The sequence below is a fragment of the Callithrix jacchus genome, chromosome 9, assembly GCF_049354715.1.
Source record: "Callithrix jacchus isolate 240 chromosome 9, calJac240_pri, whole genome shotgun sequence".
NCBI classification, from domain to species: Eukaryota; Metazoa; Chordata; class Mammalia; order Primates; family Cebidae; genus Callithrix; species Callithrix jacchus.
The window spans coordinates 71,981,949-72,003,341 of NC_133510.1; positions in this window are offsets into that span (position 1 = coordinate 71,981,949).

Genomic DNA, 21,393 nt, shown 5'->3' on the forward strand with positions numbered 1-21,393 from the left:
AGACTCTGTCTTTAAAAAAAAAAAAAGAAAGAAAGAAATGAAATGTACAGCTAGCTAAGGGTAGGTCCCAAAACTACTGTGTCAGAATCTGCTTTCTCACAGACCCCTAAATGTTCTGTTGGCACAGTAAAGTGGAAGAAGCTCTGCTTTATCTTTAATGATGACCAGTACTCTTGGTTCATGATTTTCTTCTCAACCTTGTCTCCTGTTGTTCTTAAGACATCATCATCCATTGTATTAATTATCTATGACTACATACCAGGTCACTCCACCTTAGCAACTTAAAACAACAAACATTTATTATCTCACAGTTTCTGTGAGTCAGGAGTCTTGGCAACACTTATCTGGGTCCTCTGGCTCGGGGTCTCTCACAAGGCTGCCGTAGAGTGTTGACTGAGGCAGCCGTCATCTAAGGCTCTGCTGGGGAGGATCTGCTTCCAAGCTCACTCATGTGGGTTGGCAGGCTCAGGTCCTCATGGGTTGTTGGACTGAGGGCTCGGTTCCACCGTGGCTGTTGGCCAGAGGCCTGCCTCAGCTCCTTGCCTGTGGTATCTCCACTGGGCAGCTCACAACATGGCAGGTGGTGTCATTAGAGCAAACAAAAGCAAAAACAAAAGAAAGCAAACAAGGTGAAAGTCACAGTATTTTTATTTTTATTTTGAGACAGAGTCTCGCTCTGTCGCCCAGGCTGGAGTACAGGGGTGCAATCTCAGCTCACTGCAACCTCTGCCTCCTGGGTTCTAGTGATTATTCTACCTAGGCTCCCAAATAGCTGGGACTACAGGCAAGCACCACCGCACCTGGCTAATTTTTGTATTTTTAGTAGAGACAGGGTTTCACCATATTGTCTAGGCTGGTCTCAAACTCCTGATCTCGTGATCCTCCCACCTCAGCCTCCCAAAGTGCTGGGATTACAGGCTTGAGCCACTGCACCTGGCAAGCCAGAGTATTTTTGTAACCTAATCTCAGAAGGGAAAGTCCACCATTTTTGCCACATTTTATTTGTTAGAAGTGGGTCACTAGGCCTATACTCATGGGGTAGGGGATTATATGAGGTGGAACTAACAGGAGGTAGGGATTCCTAGGGGCTCTCATAGAGGCTGCCTACCAAATCCATGTTCATTTTCATGCAGGAACTTAGCTGACTAGTTTCTGCTTCAGTTACACACTTGCATGGCTATACCTGGGACCTCGACATCACTTGGAATTTTATATCCTCCAAACTGTCACCCTCTGTGCTGGCTATATTGACCACAACTTGTCACTCTCTCTACTTGTCCCACCTCTGCACTCATATTGGACCATCCTTCAGAGCAGACATGACTGTATGCCCTTTTCAACCTTCCTTCCTTGTTATAGCTTGTTAATGCCATTCCTGTCTTACTCAAAGCTCCACACAGCGAGCTTCCTGTGGTTGGCTAGTTATGTATGGGTATGCTAAAGACCTAGCACATTCACACTCCACACTCCTATTTGATTTGTGGCGTTGTCCTTTCCCTTCCTTCACGTTAGGGAAAATCCAGCATCCTCGGGCTTTTTTCCTCCTCCCAGGCTGATGCACATGCTGAAGAAAATCATACCATCATGCGGGTGCGGTTGCTGCCTTCACCTCGACACTGCCTCTTTTCAGGTGGTGAATTCATCCCTACAGAATTTATCCAGCAGCATTTCCAGAGCTTTCTCACTCTCCTTAAGTCCCCAAACCCACCTTCACTATTCTGGGTCCAGTCTTAGGTTTCCTCTTGTGGAAGGCCATTCCCAGCTTTGCTCTCTCCACTTTAGAATGTCCTCTTCTCTTACTCATGGTTTTTTCCCTCTTGTCTCACAGGAAGTGGTGCTGATCATCCTCTCTGGATCTGAATGTTCCATGTGTCCTTATGTCCTATCTTATCCCACTTCCTCGTTGACTTTGCTCCATCAGTTCCTCTCCCTCCCTCCTTGCTGCCTCTTTCCTTCAGCTTGCAAACAAGCCCACCAGTCACCTACTTAAGCAACTACTTCATCACTTTCTTTCCACTACTAAGTTTATTTGTAATTTTATTATAATCTCCAAATGTATAGAAAAATAGAATACCATAATAAATTCCAATATATATGCACCTGGTTTTTAACAATTGGTCATATTTGCTTCATATTTCTTTCTTTTACTGCAGTATTTTTAAATTAAATTCTAGACATCATGACATTATACCCCTAAATACTTTAGAATGCATCTCTAAGAAAATCATTATCACAACGAACAAAATTAATACTAATGTCCTAATATTGTATAATAGACCATATTAAAACTTTCCCAGTCGTCTCAAAAAATGTCTTTTGCAACTTATTTTTTTGAAGCAAGATTAAATGAAAGACCATGCATTGCACAGGTTGCTGTCTTCCTTAATTCTCTCTTAATTTCTCCTCTTTTTCATGTCAGTGAATTGTTGAACAGATTGTCCCATTGTCCCTATTCAATGTCCCTGCTGAATTTGTCTGACTGTTTGCGGCTTTTGGTGTCATTTAACATGTTTGTCTAATACCTGTATTTCCTGTAGGCTGACGGTGAGATAGAAAGGCTGATTTCAATTCAAGTTAATCGTTTGGTCAGGAATATTCATAGCTGGTGCCTCCAACTTTATACTGCATGCATTTTAGGCACATTACTCATAAGTATAGCATGCATTTTAGGCACATTACTCATAAGTATAGCATGCATTTTAGGCACATTACTCTTGAGTAGCTAGGACCACAGGTGTATGCCACCACTCCAGGCTAATTTTTTCATTTTTTTAATTTTTTGGTTGAAACAGGGTCTCACCATGCCTTCTAGGCTGGTCTCAAACTCCTGGGCTCAAAGAGATCCTCCCATCTTGGCCTCCCAAAGTATTGAGATTACAGGCGTGAGACACCATGCCCAACCACATTTCCTTCTTATAAAAATAATTATGATAATAATTACCTTGTTTTTCTGTTTGTTTTGTTTTCTATGTACTTGTCTCAGTTGATTATTTCTTCTCCCAGAGTTGTGAAATTTCTCTGTATATTCTTTGGTTAGCACATTAGGCAATTTGTCAGTTTCACAGTTTGGGTACCGCTCCCGGCTCCACCATCTTTTAAAAATAGCCTTTCTAGCGGCCTCCATTGTCCCGTTTCTATCTGTGACTGGCTGCTCTTTAGGTCTGCTGCACTGCAGGCCACCTGGGACTTCTGTCATTCCATTCTCTTCTCTCCTACATAAGATTATTTTGCTTGGATTCTACGTATGCCCCTTTCTTGGTTTCTTCCATTGTTTTGGTGAAACACCTTCTCCAGTAGCTTCCTAAGGAGGGTTGTCTGGGGCCAGATGCAGTGACTAACATCTGTAATCTCAGAACTTTGGGAGGCCGAGGCAGGCAGATCACTTGAGGACAAGAGTTCAAGACCAGCCTGGCCAACATAATGAAACCCTGTCTCTACTAAAAATATTAAAAATTAGCCTGGTGTGGTTGTGGGTGACTGTAATCCCAGCAACTCAGAGGCTGAGACAGGAGAATTGCTTGAACTCAGGAGGTTGCAGTGAGCAGAGATCACGCCATTGCATTCCAGCCTAAGTGACAGGGCAAGACTCTGTTTCAAAAAAAAAAGAAAAGAAAATGGGGGTGCCTGGACGTAAATTTTTTGAGACCTTGCATGTCCAAAATGTCTTTAGTTTACCCTTACATGTGATTTGTACAGAATTCAACGTTGGAAATCCATTTTGATGACAATTTTGGAGTCATTCTTTCACTGTTGTCTAGCATCTAGTATTGCAATGAGAAGCTTAATGTCATTCTGTTTCTCTTTCCTGCATGGTCTTTTTGGTTTCTCATATTACTTTAGGATTTCTGGCAATTAATTCTTGTAAATTTTCTTTAATTATTTGACTATTGCTCTCAATTTTTCTCTGTTCTCATTTTGAAATTTTGATTGGTTAGATGCTAAATTTCCTGTGTTGAGTTTCTAATCTTATTATCCTTTCCTTCCTCTTTTCTACTGGTTTAGAGCTACTCGTAACACATTTTCCAATCCTTCTATTAAATTTTCTATTTCTGCTATTACATTCTTAATATTTACACATTTTTCTAATTCTCTGAATATTCCTTTTTAGGAGTATCTTATTAATGTTTCAAAGATGCAATACTTTCTCTTATCTTTCTAAGAATATTAATTATAATTATAATTTATAAGCTTTTTTCTGTTCCATCTACTGTTTCTATTCCTTATAAGTTGGTTTTGTTTTTGTTTTTGTTTTTTGAGGCAGAGTCTCGCTCTGGCACCCAGGCTGGAGTGCAATGGCCCTGTCTCAGCTCACTGCAACCTCCACCTCCCAGGTTCAAGCAATTCTCCTGCCTCAGCCTCCTGAGTAGCTGAAACTACAGGTGCATGCCACCACACCCAGCCAATTTTTGTAATTTCTTTTTTTCAGTAGAGACAGGGTTTCACTATTTTGGCCAGGCTGGTCTCTAACTCCTGACCTCATGATCCACCTGCCTCAGTCTCCCAAAGTGCTGAGATTATAGGCACGAGCCACTGTGCCCAGCCATAAGTTCATTTTTAAAGGTTTGGGGTTTTTCCTCTTCTTTCTTTCTTTCTTTTTTTTTTTTTTGTTTTTGTTTTTTGAGAAAAGTCTCGCTCTGTTGCCCAGGCTGGAGTGCAGTGGCACAGTCTCAGGTTCAACCTCCGCCTCTTGAGTTCAAGTGATTCTCCTGCCTCAGTCTCCTGAGTAGCGGGGATTACAGGCACCTGCCACCACGCCTGGCTAATTTTTTGTATTTTTAGTGGAGACAGAATTTCAACATGTTGGCCAGGCTGGTGTCGAACTCCTGACCTCATGATTCATGATCTACCCACCTTGACCTCCAAGCGCTGGTATTACAGGTGTGAGCTCAGCTGGTTTGTTTTTTTTTTTTTTTCTATCTTTTGTATTGGAATCTTTATTCTATATATCTTCTAATATCTGGTGACCCTTGATGGTCTCTTGATTTAAGAATAAGGCAATAAAACATCCATTGGAACCTCGGTGCATGGCAGGTTGATTAGGCAGGGCTCTTTCCCTCTTTCCCCAAATGCTTTTCTCTTGGGGAGCCAGCAACTCCAATAACAAATATTCTAATCTCCTCCCTGAAGATGGGGTACTACAAGTCTGTTAGCCAGTGTCTAGAGCCAATGATATAAAAAGGCTGGAGACCTTGTTGTTCAATATGTAGACTTTCACTGAATGCCCAATAGTTGTAGGGTCCAGAGTTGTTCTGGTTCAATCTCTCCAGATAGAGCTTTTTTTCCTGCAAGAATGGGTCTATCAGTCAGGTTCATTAAAGACAACAGAAACCAATGTAGATCATTTTTTAGCAGAGAAAGATTTAATTCAAGTAATTAAAATTTCCAAATTTATTAGAAGGGCTTGAGAAGGCTACACTAGTTCGCAGTATACAACAGTGAACAAAACAGACCAAAACAGCCCTTAGTTCATGGAGTTTACATTCTAGTGTAGAAAGAGAAGCAATAAACACAATAAAAAAGCAAAATTTGTTAGGTGTTAAATTTTACATACTCTGTGATAAATGCTATAGGGGGAAATAAAGCAGGGAGGTGGGATAGGGAGTTCTGGGACAATTTAAAATAGAAGGAAGGCCTCACTGAGAAGGTGAAATTTGAGTAAAATCCTAAAGAAAGTAAGGAAGCAGGCCATAGAGATATTTGCTGGAAGAGCATCTTAGTTAAAGGGAACAGCAGATGGAAGGGCCCTGAAGTGGGAGCATAAATGATGTATTCAAGAAACAGCAAGGAGGCTACTGTGGCTAAGGTTGAATGAGAAAAATGAGGTCATAAGACATGATATCTGAGCAGTAAGATGGGGAGTGTGTGTGTACGTGCACGCGTGCACACACACGCATTTGTCCAGAGTGTAAGGGTGTTGTGGATCATTATAATGATGATTTTTTCTCTTGGTGAGATGATATTTTTCCATTTGAGGAAAAGAAAACTTGAAGAAAGGAGTAATACAATCTGACTTACTGTTTTAAAAGGCCCACTCTTGGGGACAAAAGTGGTAGTAAACTGAGTGGATTTCAGGATAACCTGGATGAGAGATGATAGTGGCTTGGACTATGACAGTGAGGGAGGTGGTAAAAAGTTATTAGAGATAATCAAAAGATAACCCATGAGTAATTATGACCCAACTGAGCTTGGGTAACATCCATTGGGTGGTTATTGATTAACCTTTGTTTTCCTACTCTAGAGGGACTTTCTCTAGTAATGCTTAGGAGCAGAGGCTGGGATGGAGAATGCAAAGGTGACCACCCGATTGGTATGGCTGTAACAGTAAATGGGCAAAGATGGTTATGGCTTGGGCCAAGGTGGTACTAGTAAAGGTGGTGAGAAGTTTCCAGGCTCTGGATTTATTTTGAAAATAGAACTAACAAGATTTGTTGGTTGGTAAATTGGGCATGGAATGTAAGCAAAAGAGAGAAATCAGGGTGACCTTTTTTGGTTGTTGTTGGAGTTTCCATTAGTGATAATAACAAGACTTCAAGAAGACCAGATTTTGTGGAAAATATCAGAAGCTCATTTTGAACCCGCTGAGTTTGAGATGTCTTTGATACATCTAAATGAAGATGCCAAGTTGGCAACTGGATATATAAGCATGGAGCTCAGGAAAGTTTAAAGAAAATTTTATTAGTTAACATTGTTGAGGTAACTAACAAGCCCCAAATCTCAGTGGATTACAGCAACAAACATTCATTTCTTGCTCTTGCTGCATATGGGCTATAGACTGATTACAGCTCTGCTCTAGGTTGTGGGCCAGTAATAGGTCTGATTCAAGTGTCTTCTAATCTTGGGTCTAGGCTAAAAGAACAGCCCTTGTCTGTGCTATACTCATGGCAAAAGGCAGAAGCAAGAGAGACCAAACTAAACAATTCAATCCAATTTAAATCTCTCCTTGCATATGGCACACACCATGTATTTTCATTCTATTCCATTCCACCAGCCAAAAAAAGTCACGTAGCTCAGTTCTGCAATGTGGCAAAAAATGTATACTCTGCTCAGCACAGGCATTTTAAGACAAATCCAGATGTATAATACTCATAGAAGGGAGAGAGCATTTTGTGGTAGATTATAATTTAATCTACCACTAAATGCGTGTAGATAGTGAAGAGAAGAAATCCAAAGACTAAGATATTTCAAGATTCAGAGGTCAGGGAGATAAGGAGAAACGAAAAAAGGAGACCTAGAAGGAAGAGATAGTAAGGTAGAGAGAAACACTGGAAGTCAAGAAAAGAAAGTGTCTCAGCCGGGCATGGTGGCTCAAGCCTGTAATTCCCAGCACTTTGGAAGTCCGAGGCAGGCGGATCACGAGGTCAGGAGTTCAAAACCAGCCCCACCAACATGGAGAAACCGTGTCTCTACTAAAAGTACAAAAAGGTAGCATGGTATGGTGGCGGGCACTTTGTAATCTCAGCTACTTGGGGGGCTGAGGCAGGAAAATCGCTTGAACCTGGGAGGCGGAGGTTGCAGTGAGCTGAGATCATGCCATTGCACTCCAGCCTGGGTGACAGAGCAAGCCTTGATCTCCAAAAAAAAAGAAAGAAAGTGTCTTAAGTATCTCAAGTCTCAAGAAGGAAGGAGGGATCAGCTGTGTCCTATGCTAATAGGTCAAGCAAGATGTATGCTGACACTGACCATTACACTTAGCAATGTAGAAATATTGGGTGATAATGATAACAGAGTTAGTACTACAGTTTGAATATGTGTCCCCTCTCACACAAGTTGAAATTTAATTTCTATTGTGACAGTATTAAAAGGTGGGACATTTAAGAGATGATTAAGTCATGAGGACTCTACCTCACCAATGGATTAATGTCATTACCTCAGAAATAGAGTTCTTATCATTGGAGTGGAGTCCTTATAAAAGGATGAGTTAAGATCTGTTTTGCCTCTCTTACACTCTCTGCCCTTCCGCCATGGGATGCTGTCCGCCATGGGATGCTGTCCACCATGGGATGACGCAGCAAGAAGGCCCCGGCAAGATGCACTTTTCAATCTTGGACTTCACATCCTCCAGAAGTATGAGCCAATAAATTTCTGCTCATTATAAATTACCCAGTCTGCGGTATTCTGTTATAGTAGCACAAAACGGACAAACACATGGAGGAAAAAAAACCTGATCAACATGATTTCAAGAGAAAATGAGAGGAGAGAAGTTAGAATTAACAGGTATGGGCAGGCTACTCTTTAAAGGAATTTTGCTAAAAGGAGAAGGTAGGAAATGGAGTAACTGAAGGGAAACGTAAGGTGAATAGTAGTGGGGTTTTTTGTTGTTGTTGTTGTTTGTTTTGTTTTGTTTTACAGTAGGAATAAAACCATGATTTCGTGCTGATGGAAAAGGTCCAATAGAGAGGAAAAAACAACCAGTATTAGCCTTTCTAAAAATATACCAAAAAGTAAAGAGCATCAACATAATGAAGAATTTACATCAACGAATGGACAAAACAGCCAGTTAACATCAAATGGCAGTAACCCTAAATTTAAATCGACTAAATCCCCCAATCAAAAGATACAGCCAAAACCCAACGGTATGCTACATCCAGACCATTTCACATGCAAGGATACACAAAGACTCAAAACAAAGGGATGGAGAAAGATTTACCAACCAAATGGAGAGCAAAAATAAATAAATAAATAAAAAGCAGGAGTTGCCATTCTCGTATCTGATAAAATAGATTTTAAAGCAACAAAGATACAGCGGTAAAAGGATCAATGCAACAAGAAGAGCTAACGATCCTAACACCCAGATACATAAGACCCATAAAGAGACTTAGACTCCCTAGACTCCCACACAATAATAGTGGGAGACTTCAACATCAATATTAGATAGATCAATGAGACAGAAAATTAATAAGGTTATCCAGGACTTGAACTCAGATCTGGAACAAGTAAACTTAATAAACATTTATAAAGCTCTCCACTTTAAATATGCAAAATATACATTCTTGTCAGTATACATTCTGTATCACACCTACTCATAGGTTTAAATGAAATATTGATCGACCATTATTAAGCACAATTATTGGCATAAAAGAGGTTTTCAATACCCATTTTTAGAATAAAGCAACATTCCCGTTCTCTCTCCCTCTTTTTCTTCCTCTTTCTTCCTCTCCTTCACTCCTTTTTTTTCTTTCTTTCCTTCTCTAAAAAAAAAAAAGGGATTCCTCAACCACAGAGTTTATAAGGCATGACCAAGGGAAAAGAAAAAAAAGAGAGAGGAAAAACTTGATGACACAAAAGATAAAGGAGACAATTGCTGTAGTGGGGTTCCTAAATCGACTAGAGGGAGTGAGATCTAGCACATAATAGAGGACTAGACTTCATTAGGAGCATAGACCGTCCATTCACAGTAACATGTGAGAAGGCAGAGCACGTGAACACAAGTGCAGGTAGGTGAGGAGATGTGACAGTGAGAACACAAGTCTGATTGCCATTATTTTTCAGTAAAAATAAGATACAACTCATCAGTTGAGAGTGAGGGTGGGGAGAAGTGTTCAGAGGCTTAAAAGTTAGGAGAAAGTCTGAATAGTCTAGAAGAATGAGAGTCTGGACTAAGGAACAATAATGACTGGTAGGTAGCATTAGGCACTCAAGTAAGGTTAGTGATGGTTATGTGTTTTTCCCTCCAACCACATTTAGCTGCAGAGGTGCAGTGCAGATTTAAATAGAGAACTGGATTTATCTTGGTAACAAGGAGGCAAAAGGTTAGATTTAACTGGAAAGTTAAAAATAAATAATTTAATTAAAAGTAAGAGGGACAAGACAAGGGAGTTTAGGATGTACGCAAGATTATAATGATTGATTGCAGAATTTAGGTTGAATAATAATGAAAATTGGCACATGATACAAATTAGGGACAATAAATGATTGAGGAATTAATATAGGTGCAAATATATTTGAAAATGGTTAGAGTCAGAGAATAAGCTTTAAAAACAGAAGATCTTGCCTGTAATTCCAGCCACTTGGGAGGCTGAGATGGGAGGATCACTTGAAGACAGAAGTTCAAGACCAAACTGGAAAAAATAGCAAGACCCCCGTCTCTAAAAAATAAAAAATAAGGCCAGGCATGGTGGCCCAGGAGTGGTGGCCCACACCTGTAATCCCAGCACTTTGGGAGACTGGTGCGGGCGGATCACTTGAGGTCAGGAGTTCACAACCAGCCTGACCATGATGGTGAAATCCTGCCTCTATTAAAAATACAAAAAATTAGCACAGTGTGTTGGTGGGCACCTGTAATCCCAGCTACTGGGGAGGCTGAGGTAGGAGAACTGCCTGAACCCAGGAGGTGGAGGTTGTAGTGAGCCAAGATTGCAGCACTGCACTCCAGCCTAGGCGACAGAGTGAGATTCCATCTGAAAAAAATAAAAATTTAAAATTTAAAAACTTAGGTGAGTGTAGTGGCATGCACCTGGAGTCCTAGCTATTTAGGAAGCTGAGGTGGGATGATCGCTATAGCCCAGGAGTTTGAGGCTGCAGTGAACCGTGTGATCATAGCACTCTAGCCTGAGCAACAGAGGGAGACCCTGTCCCTCAAAAAAGAAAAAGAAGGTCAGAAAATGTGATGCCTAAGAATGACATTATGGAGAAGTTACAGTTATTTTCATTGGTAATGATGAGATCTAAAGCAGCACTATCCAGTAGAACTTCAGTGGAAGAAATAATATTTGAATTTAATATATTTAAGATTTAAAAGCAACATGAAAAACATGATTACCATATTGGACAATGCAGGTCTAAAGGGATAACCATGTTAGTGAGTTGCCAAGAATGGAAGACTACATCATGGAAAAGAGGAGGCCAAAGAACTTAAAGTCAATTTTAAAATCACGAAGAATTATGAAAAGAATAATATTGGAATAAAAGTGAACCACCAGATAAAATCTTCAAGGAAAGATGAGTGTCTCTAGATGTGAGAATGAGTGTATATAACAAGGAGCAGAAGGGAGTGGCATAGTCCAATTACATGTCAGTCAAAACAGAGGTTTCAGGAAGGAAAGAGGGAGAAAGACTTAGAACCACCAATGCAAGGAGCACACCTATACCTTGTCCAGGTCCAGTGTGGCAAAATGCTTTAAAAGTATCTTCTTTCATTGCAAAGTTAAGTTTGTGGATTGCCTAATTACTTATTTATGGTGTCACCTGTCAAATAAAGGGTTTTAGGCTTAAATTTGACGATTAATCCTTCCTTACCCTAAGGTCATAAATATATTCTCTTGTTTTAAAAGTGTTATAGGTTTGATTTTTACATTTAAGGTTTGGTTTTAGTTTTTTTTGTTTGTTTGTTTTATTTTTTGAGACAGTGTCTTGCTCTGTCACCCAGGCTGGAATGCAGTGGTACAATCACGGCTCACTGCAAGCTCCACCTCCTGGATTCAAGCGATTCTCCTGCCTCAGCCTCCTGAGTAGCTGGAATTACAGGTATGCACCACCCCACCCAGCTAATTTTTTTTTTTTCTTGGATTTTTAGTAGAGACAGGGTTTCACCATGTTGGCCAGGCTGGTCTCGAATTCCTGACCTCAAGTGGTCCTCCCACTTCGGCTTCCCAAAGTGCTGAGATGACAGGTGTGAGCCACTGTGGCCAGCCTATTCAGTTCTTATTGTGTCTTTGTCCTTCCTCCTCCAGTCCACAGCTCTGTATAATGCTATAGCCTCAGCAAGAGACGTGGAATCAGCTTTGTTTTTTAGCTGCCTACCATAAGTGGATTTGGAAGAGATTGGGTATTTCAGAAGTCTTCTGATAGTTTTATAATTTTATTCTTTAACCATTCAAATCTTTTACTAATCTGGAATTAATTTTGTTGTAATTTTTGTATAAGGATCTAACTCTTTCCCTCCAAATATTTAACCACTTGTCCCCACATCATTTATCAAATTATTTATTGAATTGCTAATTTTTGTGACTGCCACTTTTTAAATGGCCTTCATATCTGTCTTCTTATTTATAGTCCCATTGTTACTACCCCAGTCGAGGTCACTGTTATTCTGCCAGCTTTCACCTAGGTTGCTGCCATGACCTCCTAACTCTTGGTCTCAATCCCTATATATAGTACAGTCAGAATGACCTTGTGTAACACAAAACTGGTCATGCTACTCACTGCATACAGCCTTCCAGTGACCTTCACATTTCCTCAAGATGTTTGGTGAGGTTTACCATTATATCAGCTTACTTATATCTTTATCTCTTGCCATTCATCTTCCTCATCTTCAACTCTATTCCAGCCCTTAGGCTTAGCCTGTTGATCATGTCATGGGCTCCTTCGTTTCCAGATACATGTCCTTTGCCTCTGTCCTCACCCACTGTATTTTGGATGACTAACTGATCCATCCTGTAGGTTTCACTAAGGTGTTAACATCCTCAAAAAACAACCTTTTGTGTTCTTCCTTGAGCCCCAGAATACAGGCTTCTTCTAGATGGCGCTATACTCTCCCATACTTCCCCCACCATAGCACTAATTATGCAGAATAGCCATTTCTTATTTGCTTTCCTACTTACTTCTCTCCTAGATTATAAGCCATGTGAGAGAAAATTTCATTTCATTTCTGAGTCCTTAGCACCTCACACATAATAGATTTCTGTAAATTTTTATTTTTATCTTTTATTGATACCTCATACATGTACATATTTTGGGAGTACCTGCAATAAAGGAATACATTCATGTAATTTGGAAAGTTCAAACCAGTATAACTGGGATAGCTGTCATCTTATATATTTGTCTTTTCTTTATGTTTGAAACATTTCAAATTATTACCTTCTAGCTATTTTGAAATATATAATAGATTGCTGTAAACTATACTCACCCTACTGATCTATCAAACTCGGTCTCATTTGTTCTGTTAAACTGTATACTTGTACCCATTAATCAACCTCTCTTCATCCTTGCCTTCCCCTCTACGTTTCCTGGCCTCTGAAAACTACCAGTCTACTCTCTATCTTCTTTAAGTTCCCACATATGAGTGAGAACATGTGATATTTGTCTTTCTGGGCTTGGCTTATTTCACTTAACATAATGACCTCCAGTTCCACCTACGTTGCTGCAAATGACAGGGTTTAATTTGTATTGCTGAATTCCATCTTTTATATTCACCACATTTTCTTTATCCATTCATCCATTGATGAGCACTTAGGTTGATTTTATATTTCAGCTATTGTAAATAGTGTTTCTTTTAAGAAATGTCTATTTAGATCTTTCACCTATTTAAAAATTAGATTATTTGCGGTTTTGCTACTGAATTGTTTGAGCACCCTACATATTCTGGTCATTAATCCCTTGTCAGATAGATATGCGAATTCAGTAAAAATTTATCAGCTAAACAGTATACACCAGACACCAAGCTAAACAATGGGAATACATAAGGAAACAAGAAAGAAAAGATCACCTCCCTCACACAACTTATATTCCAGTGAAAGATAAAGACAATTAACTAAACAAATAAATAAAACAATTACAGCTTATATTTGGAAGACAATAAACAGTTGGCTGTGACAGGGAATAATGGAGGGTCCTACTTAGATAAGATGACCAGGAAATTCTGCCTTGAGAAATTGACATTATTTTTGGGGGGGCATTGTTTTTTTTTGTTGTTGTTGTTGTTGTTTTGAGATGGAGTTTCACTCTTGTTGCCCAGGCTGGAGTGCAATGATGCAATCTTGGCTCACTGCACCCTCCGCCCCCCAGGTTCAAATGATTCTCCTACCTCAGCCTCTCGAGTAGCTGGGATTACAGGCATGTGCCACCACACCCAGATAATTTTGTATTTTTAGTAGAGATGGGGTTTTACCATGTTTGTCAGGCTGGTCTCAAACTCCTGACCTCAGGTGATTTACCCTCCTTAGCCTCCCAAAGAGCTGGGATTACAGGCACAAGCCACTGCACCCAGCAAGAAATTGACATTGAAGTTAAAAATTAAAGAATGAGAAGGGTCAAACATGTGAAAAGCTGAAAGAAGAGCATTACAAACAGAAATAGGAGCAAGTGCTAAAATCCTGAGAGAGGAAAGAGGTTGGTGTGTTCTAGGAGCATCGATTGCAGAGGACGTTTTTTTTTTGAGACAGAGTCTCACTCTGTCACCCAGGCTGGAGTGCAGTGGCCTGATCTCAGCTTACTGCAAACTCTGCCTTCCAGGTTCAAGTGATTCTCCTGCCTTCTGAGTAGCTGGGACCAGGTATGCACCATCACACCTGGCTGTTTTTTTAGTAAAGATGGGGTTTCACCATGTTGGCCAGGCTGGTCTCAAAGTCCTGGCCTCAAGTGATCCACCCACCTCGACCTCCCAAAGTGCTGGGATTACAGGGATGAGCCACCGAGCCCAGCCTACAGACTACACTTTGACTGCAGAGTTGTGACTGAGAAGATAAAGTACATAGTGCGAAGTTGGCGACTTCAGGCAGGTGTTCCGATCACGCAGGGGTCTTTTTAGCCATAGCCAGGCACTTGGATTTGTTCTAAAAGGTTGGAAAAACATGGAAGTGTTTTAAAGAGGAGAATGGCATGTTCCAATTACATTTTAGGAATTTACTCTGGTTATGTTGATAATGGAACATAAGGAAGGTTCCATAAAAGTGGAGAGACCAGTCAGAAACCCATCAGAGTAAACCAGGAGAGGAAGAACTGTAATGTTAACCTGGCACAGTCCCAAGTGAAGATGGGGAAAAGTAAATGAATTCAAGATACATTTGGGAAGTAGAATCCCATTTGGACTGGCTGATGAACTGACAATGAAGGATAAGGGAAAGGAAAAGGATTTTAACTCCCAGACTTCTGACTTCAGTAACTGAGTGAATAATGCTACCATTTATAAGATACAAATAATGGGGGAAATAGCTTGGGAGGGCACAAGGATATCAGACATTCTATTTTGACTGTGCTAAGTTTGAAATGTTTGTGACACAACAAAGTAGAGATGTCAGATAAGCAGTTTCAATATAGTAATCTGGGGCTTAAATGAAAGGTCTAGTCTTGACATATACATGTAGATGTCATCGGCATGAAGCGTTCGAAAGTGGGTAAGATCCCTAAAATACAGAGTAAATGTGGAGAAGACAGAACGATGTTAAGAAACCAAGTTTGAGACGGTAGGAGTGCTCATTGTTACTATGGCATTGCTTTTCCTAGGCTGCCTCACTAACTGAGCTAGGGAAATACATGTATGCATATACATATATAGGTATTTACACATATACATTTATATATATTATATATATGCATACATGTATTTACATCTATATTTATTTAATTATTTTTGAGACAGAGTCTTACTTCTTTGCTCAGGTTGGAGTACAATGGCATGATCTCGGCTCACTGCAACCTCTGCCTCTCAGGTTCAAGTGATTCTCCTGCCTCAACCTCCCCAGTAACTGGGATTACAGGAGCACACCACTATACCCTGATAATTTTTGTATTTTTAGTAGAGATGGGGTTTCACCATGTTGGCCAGGCTGGTCTTGAACTCCTAACCTCAGGTCATCTGGCGGGCTGGACCTCCCAAAGTGCTGGGATTACAGGCATGAGCCACCACATCCGGCCCTATGTTTATTTTTTATATGTATTTTTATATATTGAAAACCATTAAGTTCACACTGATAGGTCCAATTCTAATCCATTGCCACAGGGCTTATTGTAGCTTTCCCCTTCCATGTTTATACCTCTTTCCTCTGAGATTGAGTAACTTAACTGTCATTATCCTTAATATTCTACTAATTTGCTTAATCTCCCTGCATGTTGCCAATTTCCTGACACCTTTAGGGTACTATCTTGCTAGAAGACTCTTCCTTCGCAGGCCTGGCCCCCATGAGGCTGCCTTCTGGAGAGAAAAGGAGGAAAGTTCACTTTCCTTATTTAGGTTCTGCACATAAAGTATATTCTTTGGCATTTTATTTATTTCTTTTTGCTATTTTGGATAAGCATATCTTTTTCACTATATTTTCTGTTCATTGCTTGTATTTGAAAAGGCTACAATATATAGTTTCATTTTTTCCTATTTGCCAATTGGAAGTGAAAAAATAGTTTGCATTTTATTACTCATTGGTTATTAGTAATATTGAACATTTTCAAGTGTTTATTATTGATGTTAACATATCAAGTGTTATTTATTACTTATTACATATTTTAATTTATGTTTCCATGAATTGTCTGAATCCTTTTTTTTTTCCTACGGAAATCTTTCATTACCTTTTTTTTAAAAATCAACTTTCTTGAGTTCTTTAATATTATTATTATTATTGCATTATTATTATTATTTTGAGACAGGGTTTTGCTCTGACTCCTGGGCTGGAGTGCAGTGGTGTGATCTTGGCCCACTGCAGCCTCCACCTCCAGAGCTCAAGTGATCCTCCCTCCTTAGCCTCACAAGTAGCTGAGCCTACAGGCATGCACCTCCACATCTGGCTAATTAAAAAAAAATTTTTTTTTGACACGGGGTTTCACCATGTTGCTTGGACTGGTCTCAAACTCCTGAGCTCAAGCAATCTGCCTGCCTTGACCTCCCCACGTGCTGGGATTACAGGCATGAGCCACTAAGCCCAGCCTTGAGTTCTTTATAAATTCAGGATAATTGTTTGTTGCAAATGTTTTCCAAGTTGACTGTTTTAATTTTTCTTCATTTTTTAAATTTACAGAATTTTAATTTTTCATATGATCAAATATGTTGATCTTTTTCTTTGTGATTTCTTATACTATTTTAAAGATTCAATCACTCTTTCCTATCCAGAGGTCAGATATTCACCTGTGTATTACTTTAGCTAAGCATTTTTAGAAAATTTAAATTGTACACTGTATCCATCTAGAATTTATTTTATTACATTTTTAGCCAATTTGTGGATAATTCAAATATATTAGGAATATTAATCTTTTACCTGTCACAACTGACACAGCTTTTTATTTGCCATTTTAGCCTATCTCATTTTGATTTTTAATATGAAGAAGTGTCCAATTTTTTTGTATTTAAATCTACTAATCTTTATTCTAGAGACCCCTCTCCTTGCTTTTCAGCTTAGAATGACTTCCCCTAACCGGAGACTTAATGAACATACACTTACACTTTCTTTTTTATCTTACTTTTCCACTCCTCTTTTTCTCTTCCTCCTTCTTCTTTAGCATGTGCCTGAAGGCCAGCTTTAAGTAAAACAGAACCACTAACCTAGCCCCAAATCACTTTGGTCTCTTGGGGGTCTTACAGACCAAGAAATACGTGGGATTGAGGTGGATTTTTCTAACACACACTCCCCTCCTTTTCCCTCCTACATAAAAAGCAGTCCAGTGTTGAACTTCCCAATAAGTGTATGTATATCTGACAATTCATAAACTGCTGAAGTGAAAGGTGGCTTTTAGATATTCCGTATATAAATTTAGCCATTTATACAGAGGGAATGAAAAAAAATGGCCTGATTCTGATCAGATGCTGCTTGTTTCTCCTTACACCACAGGGTTCTGTTCTATGTCATTTCCTTTGAAGTCAGTGGGAGCTCTGTGCAGGACGGCAACACGAACACCAGCCTCTATACATGAAGGTGAGAACTGCCATTACGATAAACTATTCAGCAGTGTGGTGGAGGGAGCATTGGTTTAACACACTTGGTGGCTACCCTGCAGATCCCACTGTCTGTGAGAGCTTTGTTCAACTGGAGCAAACAAGAACTTTTTGAATTTTGACATACAAGGGCTCATTCAGCAGAGCATCCCCTGTTATGAGAGGAGGCACAGTGCTGGGCAGACATTGCAGTTTTTAGCCAGCACGCTGAGGACATTTCTCTCATTCTCTCCATCTGTAGAGAGTCTGTTTTTAAGACCCCCAAAATGGTTTTCTATATATTAGAGAGACATATAAATATTTTTACATGTTTGTACCCGATTACACAAAAAGGAAGGCAAAGTGCAATTGTATAAAAGTAGGTAGGTCTTTTCAAAATGGAAAGAAAGAATTCTTTGAAAATTTTAGTTGAAGGGGTTATTTGATGAAAAGCAGAGCTCATAATAGAAACAAGGAAAAAAACTTTGACATGGAGAAGGTATTGAAAATGAGGAATCATCTATATTTGCTTTCTGTATCAGGAGCATTATTTTGTTCACTGATCAAGAGTCTTTCTCCCTCCACCTCTTGTCACAATGGCTTATGTTCCATTTATTAGAACCTAAATCAAACAATGCATTCAGTTTATTAGTCTACAAACATGTGAATGAGAAGTCAAAGACCAAATTGTCCAAGGTGATTTTTTTTGCCTCTGCATCCCATCGCCTGACTTTGTAATGGTGGTGTACTCTTCCCAATTCCTTCACACATCATTCTACTCCTGTCTCTAGGCCTTAATTTGAGCTCTAGCATATACTCAGCTTCAAGACCCCTCACTTACAAGTACCCCTCCAAGGGCAGTACACTAGTGTTTGGATTTGTATTTTGTTCTGTTGGATAGTATTGGTGGAGCAGGCATTTTCAACTTAAAGTTTTGAATGCTTTTTCAGGACATGTGTATCCACCTCTGTATATAGAATACTTTTTCTTTCTGCAGGCCATCAAGTGGTTAACATATAGACAGTATTTAAATCCTTGGGACTGGATGAGATTACCAAGGGAGGAAATGTAGATTAACACTAAGAGAAAGGACTGAGTTCTGGAGCACTACAAATTTAAGAGACTGGGGAAAAGAGGAGAAACCCAGAAAATCTACCTTGGAGATCACTTCCAAATAGTACACTGAGAGCAGCATCATTCTTTGAAATAATAGTTATAATGTAATGTAATCGTTATCAACTATTCCAGTATGTGAACATGCCCTTTATTCAAGCAGTTCTCTACCAGTAGCTTCTTGACTGGGCTTCCTGCTCTCCATTTATCCTCATTTCAATCCATTGTAAATACTGCTTAGGTTAACCTTGGATTAATCTTAGTTATTTATGCCTGGATGAAAAATGGAAAAATTGGACAAGTACAGTACATTGCATTTATATAATGAAATACATTGCAATACATTAAAAAATCATGTTGAAGAACCAAATGTTGAATAAATAAAACATGATCCCATTCTCCACATACACAAACATGCACACACAAAAATATATGCCTAGAAATAAAATGCTATACATTTATCCATCAAAGTTTAACATATTTATGGATGATGGGTTTCCGGGTAATTTTTATTTTTATTTTTTATTTTGCATTGATTGATTGATTGACTGAGACAGAGTATCGCTCTGTCACCTAGGCTGGAGTGCAGTGGTGCGATCTCGGCTCACTGCAACCTCTGCATCCTAGGTTCAAGGGATTCTCCTGCCTCAGCCTCTAAATAGCTGGAATCATAGGTGCACGCCAATTTTTATTCTTTTTTTAATGGTTTTCTGTGTTTTGCAAATTTCTTCATAAAAAATAAAGATTTTTAGAAAGCGTAGTTTAATCATGTTGCTTCACAGGAAACCAGCTTTGATTCTTTATTGCCTAAAAAGATAATGTCCAATTATCTTAATTTAGTAGTCAAGGCCCTTCAGAGTAGAGGCCCACCCTACTTAAAGTTTTCTCCTACTTGGCACAAACCCTTTGTTACAGTTAAAAGGATCTGCTCAAGGTCTCCTAGAGGTGCTTGGTACTTTGCTGCATCTGTACTTTTTTGAATGCTGGGATCCCTTTCGTGTCCCTTCTTTTCCTATAATTTCCACAAATCCTTTAAAGACATGATTTAAATTCTGTCTCTTACCTAGTCCTAAGACCATGAATGAGGGAAGAAGTCTCCAAAAATGAATGACTCTGTTATTCATTCAGCATTTACCACAGGATCCTTAGTATTATTACGGTTCTTTTTTTTTTTTTTTTGAGATGGAGTCTTGCTCTATCACCCAGGCTGGAGTGCAGTGGCGCTATCTTGGCTCACTGAGACCTTCACCTCCCAGGTTCAAGCTATTCTCCTGCCTTAGCCTCCTGAGTAGCTGGGGTTACAGGCATATGCCACCATGCCTGGCTAATTTTTGTATTTTTAGTAGAGACGGGGTTTCACCATGTTGGTCAGGCTGGTCTCAAACTCCTGACCTCGTGATCCGCCTGCCTCAGACTCCCAAAGTGCTGAGGATTAAAGGTATGAGCCACCGCGCCCGGCCATTATGGTTCTTTTTCTATGAGCCCATAATGTATTTCCCTAACTAGCACTTTTATTCACTTAGAGGACTTGTTCCGTAACTTGGAGTTCTTGATATTCCCCTGACCTCCTATGCACAGCGAGTGTGCAACAAACATTTGTAGTAGTTTAGATCCAGGGTTATTTCAAATAAATACAGTTTTTGAAATTTGAAATAGTTCTGGATCTCTCTGTCTCTTTCTCTCACTCTACAGGTTCTATGTGCATTGAACTTGCTAAAGGAATAACAGATTTTCAGCAGTTGATTTCCTATAAGGGAAAAATTTAAATAAACATAATTATAAATATTGCTTAAATATTTTTCCTGCCCCAAAGGTCATCTGCTATTTTTACTTCAGGGAACATTCTCTTTTTATAGTCTCCTGAAATATAATGTAGCTTTACTTTTCTTCTTTATTCCCTAGTCCCAAATATAATCTCCACATGTGCTCTATCTTTGTAGGTGAAATACTTCCTGCCTCCATGAAATCCAGCTCCCAATGAATTTCTGTTGGTTTAGAGAGCAACTTGAGGATTTCGCATTTGGCACCATTCGATTTCCTTGGCAGCTCTCCATAGTCACCATTTAGAAAGCTCCTGGTCGGTGGGATTTCTCTCCATCGTACACTCTGTAGAGATTAAAAAAGGATTGTATTACATGGGCTTGGAAATGTGATGGAAAATAAAATTTGCCTTAGCAAAAATGGAAGCTTTTGAAACTCAAGTTGCTCTAACAGGACCCTCAGACAGGAATAGTTTTGAGGGGAGTAAAATGGCAGATATGGTGTAAGTTCCTTATTTAGATTGCCATTAAGTAAATATCACGATGTATAAAATTGCTCACTCAAATAAAGCCATTTGCAAACAATATGATTACATGTATGTATTCAAAAATATTGGTGTATACATATGGATAAAGCAAGCTCAGATTAAGATCTTAAGAATGATCATAAGCACTAAAGAGCTTATGGTGCATAGTAAATAGTATTTTACTGTTTAAGATTAAAACCATGTTAAAATTAAATTAGTATAAGGAAGTCCCAACAAGCTCTGATTTTTTTTTATTTCTATGCATTTGTAAAAACACAAATTTCTTTTTTTTTTTGACACATGTATAACATCTTTATTATCAAAGGATTCTCTAAGAATTTCACTTTGGTAATTTTTTTTATTCTACATTGAAATTTTAACCACGCTTTTCTTCTTCTGTTTTGTAAATTACTTAAATGATTGAAAATCACAAAATTATTTT